Here is a 4,826-nt window from a genome sequence, read left to right as displayed (position 1 = left end):
AATCGACCACGGAGGGCTTCCACATCAACATCCTTGCCCCTCTGATGAGTTGTGAGTAGTTTACCACAGACCTATGGGTCCATAGTTATTAGCTAGATGGCTCCTTCTCTCGTTTTGGATCTCAATAAAATGTTCTCCCCCTCTCTTGTGGAGATCTATTCGATGTAAACTCTTTTTGCGGTGTGTTTGTCGAGATCCGATGAATTGTGGGTTTATGATCAAGTTTATCTATGAATAATATTTGAATCTTCTCTGAATTCTTTTATGTATGATTGAGTTATCTTTGCAAGTCTCTTTGAAGTATCAGTTTGGTTTGGCCTACTAGATTGATCTTTCTTGCCATGGGAGAAGTGCTTAGCTTTGGGTTCAATCTTGCGATGTCCTTACCCAGTGACAGAAAGGGTTGCAAGGCACGTATTGTATTGTTGCCATCGAGGATAACAAGATGGGGTTTATATCATATTGCTTGAATTTATTCCTCTACATCATGTCATCTTGCTTAATGCGTTACTATGTTCTTATGAACTTAATACTCTAGATGCAGGCAGGAGTCGGTCGATGTGTGGAGTAATAGTAGTAGATGCAGGCAGGAGTCGGTCTACTTGTTGCGGACGTGATGCCTATATACATGATCATGCCTAGATAATCTCATAATTATTCGCTTTTCTATCAATTGCTCGACAGTAATTTGTTCACCCACCGTAATACTTATGCTATCTTGAGAGAAGCCACTGGTGAAACCTATGGCCCCCGGGTCTATCTCTTATCATATTTGCTTTCAATCTACTTTTATTTGCATCTTTACTTTTTGCATCTATATTATAAAATACCAAATATATATTTATCTTATCATACTATCTTTATTAGATCTCACTTTCGCAAGTGGCCGTGAAGGGATTGACAACCCCTTTATTGCGTTGGTTGCGAGTTCTGTGTTTGTTTGTGTAGGTGCGTGGGATTTTTGAGGAGCCTCCTACTGGATTGATACCTTGGTTCTCAAAAACTGAGGGAAATACTTACGCTAATATTGCTGCATCACCCTCTCCTCTTCGAGGAAAACCAACGCAAGCTCAAGATGTAGCACACGTCTATGTCGTCGCCATGCCACAGAAGTTGTAGGTCGATGAGCTCGCCGTCGTTCACCTCTTAAAGGACAACCTTCCAACCTTGTTGTGAGATACGACCGACTCCCCCCTTCTGTTCCTAGCCTTGTGGATCAGGTTATGCAAACTTGTTGCATTTATCACCATCAAAGCTTGTTACTACATCAGTTTCTTGCTCCAAGTGTCTTGTTCTGGGTTCTTTGATTTTACCCTGGTGTGCACAACGCTGATATTTCTGGATAAGCTGAAACTAGTTTCTCCACCATATGCTATCTAGCTGTTGGGTGCTAATTATAGTTACTTTATATGAAGAGACACTTACCTTTCAGCCATCGAATATGCAATTCTAATAATATGTGATGCCTGCTTTTTTAGTTGTATATGCCATTCGTGCATGAATTCCTTTTCTTATGTACCAACTCCCTAATCAACGTTTTGTGTTTTCAGTTTGCTATCTTAGGAGAACCTGGTGTGCTATATGGGGAAGCAAAGCAGCAGCCCAGAACCCGACCTGTGATTCCAGTTGAAGGCACCACGACACACCATGGTGCTCCCTTGGAAGGTCAGCTCCTGGACCGCAACTTTCTCTCAATTTGTGCTCTGCTTGATATCAGTTCCTTGTATTGCTGCTGCATTGACGCAAGTTGCATTGTGCAAGGCTTCCGAGTTTGCACCCTGCCACCTGGACGGAGCAAGGAGGGGGCATCGTCCATACCACGGAGTTGGTTGAGCCTTGAGTGCGACCTGGAGAAGCAGTGCATCATCTAGGGTCATCTGTTGTTGGTGTCGTGGTAAGAACAGAGTGCCACTCTTTGTCGTGCATGTATCAAAATGGCAGAAATATCGAATACATGTTCACTCTCAGCTAGGATACTTTCGAGGGAAGATACTTGGTTGTACTTAGTTTTGTGATTTATTCATGTTCGTGCTGTTTGTTAAGCGATTATCTTTATGCCATTGCTACCCCGTTGTGTATCTCTGTTTTCTTGTGCGCTGCATCATTGTAGATATGCTTGATGGAGTGAATGCTTTCAGTTCTGGTTTTTACAAACCTTTACTATGTACCATGCTTAGTGTTTACTGTACTGAGGCATTGGCCATCGGAATTTGGGCGTGTATGTATAATTTTAGTTCTGGATGTGTCCAATGCAAACATTACTATCAGTTGTTCAATTGATTCTAGAATTTCTCATTAACTTCATTTCATACTGTGATTTTTGGATTTGGTACCAATTTATTGTTGGCCTGCATGTGCTCTATACCTTGCTGTGGTTTTAAGTAGCAAGTACCTTAGTACCTTTTCTGTCATGTGGTGTCCATGGAGTGAAATGTTGGCTATTATGTATTGATTGTAGTATCAAAAATGGCTCAAACCTGAAGTACTTAGAATAGATTGTAGTTTCTTTCTTGTTTGTTTTGATACCCATATACCTGCCCTCTATTAGCTCTTTCCTTTTGTGCATGTTAATTCAGTGTTTGTGTTGATTTGATGCCAATGTTCAGAAACAAGATTTTGATGGATGGGTTTATGTGTTCTGCTAGTATATATGCACACGGATTGGCCTTCATTATTTTGTATATGCTGTTAGATATATGCTGTTAGATATATGCTGTTAGATTTGCTATATTTTGTACCTAACCATTTTGTTCTATAACGTGCAGATGATGGCGTTTCATGTTTCATCACGATCATCAAGACGAAGAAGTCGGAAGAAGCATAGTTCAAGCTCATTGGAGCTAGTTCAAGGAGTAATGAAGCCCTTGATGCTAATCGTATTGGAACAAACTGAAGCACGAACTTGGCTCATGTGACATATTGTACACATGTAGAGCTTGTTATACTGTGATCGCATTTGTATGTGTGTTGATGTAACAGATTGTTGCTTCTTGTTATTTGAAGTATTACACTTGTTTTCTGTCTATTTTGATTTAAATATTGGCTATTTAATTATTGGCATATTGAAATCTGAGGAACATGACCATGACAACAAGGACCCACAAACCAGAATCAGACATTTGGGACCCACTTATCAGAACCTGACAATTGGGACCCATTTGAAAAAAGAAAAAAAGGGACACAAGCCAAACATAAAAAGGCCGAACTATAGGGCCTGGCCCGTGTAGCTTACCCGAATTGAAAGAAAAAACAACAACAAATGGGCTAAATTAATGGGCTCGGCCCAACTAAAGCACCGAAATGGACCGTGCTGATTCTAAGTAACGACCTTTTCAATTGGTCATAATTTTGCCATGTCGGATCTGACGTGGCCTGCGCAGACAGCCAGTGACCAAAACAAAAAGGTCATGGGTTCAACAACCTTCTGTTTTGGTCGTAAGCATCTACGACCTTCTCACAGAGAAGGTCGTTAATTTCAGTTTACGACCGCCAGCTTTTGACCTTCTATTTTTGGTCATAAAAAGGCCGCAAATGAAAAACAATGACCTTACAGTGACCAATAGTCGAGGTCACAAGTTGACATATTTCTTGTAGTGGATGAACTGTAGCAATAGTGCATACTCAGGGAGAACACTTGTACCTTGAAATTTAGTAAGGGATCATCTTATAATGCTACCATCGTACTAAGCAAAATAAGATGCATAAAGATAAACATCACATGCAATCAAAATATGTGACATGATATGGCCATCATCATCTTGTGCTCATGATCTCCATCACCGAAGCATCGTCATGATCTCCATCGTCACCGGCGCGACACCTTGATCTTCATCGTAGCATCGTTGTCATCTCACCAACTATTGTTACTACGACTATTGCTACCGCTTAGGGATAAAGTAAAACAATTACATGGCGATTGCATTGCATACAATAAAGCGACAACCATATGGCTCCTGCCAGTTGCCGATAACTTTGTTACAAAACATGATCATCCCATACAACAATTTATATCACATCATGCCTTGACCAGATCCAATCACAGCAAGCCCTGCAAAAACAAGTTAGACGTACTCTACTTTGTTATTGCAAGTTTTACGTGGCTGCTACGGGCTTCTAGCAAGAACCGTTCTTACCTACGCATCAAAACCACAACGATTTTTCGTCAAGTGTGCTATTTTAACCTTCAACAAGAACCGGCTGTAGTCAAACTCGATTCAACTAAAGTTGGAGAAACAGACACCCGCCAGCCACCTTTGTGCAAAAGCACGTCGGTAGAACCAGTCTCATGAAGGAGGTCATGTAATGTCGGTTCGGCCGCTTCATCCAACAATACCTCCGAATCAAAGTAAGATGGTGGTGGTAAGCAGTATGACTATTATCGTCCAAAACTCTTTGTGTTCTACTCATGCATATATCATCTATGCATAGACCTGACTCGGATGCCATTGTTGGGGAACGCGGTAATTTCAAAAAAAATCCTACGATCATGCAAGATCTATCAAGGTGATGCATAGCAACGAGAGGGGAGAGTGTGTCCATGTACCCTTGTAGACCGAAAGTGGAAGCATTAGTTAACGTGGTTCATGTAGTCGAACGTCTTCGTGATCCAACCGATCAAGTACCGAACGTACGCCACCTCCGCGTTCAGCACACGTTCAGCTCGATGATGTCCCTTGTACTCTTGATCCAGTTGAGGCTGAGGGAGACTTTCTTCAGCACGATTACGTGGCGACGATGATGATGAAGTTACCGGTGCAGGGCTTCCCTAAGCACTATGACGATATGCCCGAGGTGTGTAACTGTGGAGGGAGGCACCACACATGGCT

This window comes from Triticum aestivum, chromosome 6B (genome assembly GCF_018294505.1).
Source record: "Triticum aestivum cultivar Chinese Spring chromosome 6B, IWGSC CS RefSeq v2.1, whole genome shotgun sequence".
NCBI classification, from domain to species: domain Eukaryota; kingdom Viridiplantae; phylum Streptophyta; class Magnoliopsida; order Poales; family Poaceae; genus Triticum; species Triticum aestivum.
Note: the sequence above shows the minus strand (reverse complement) of the source record.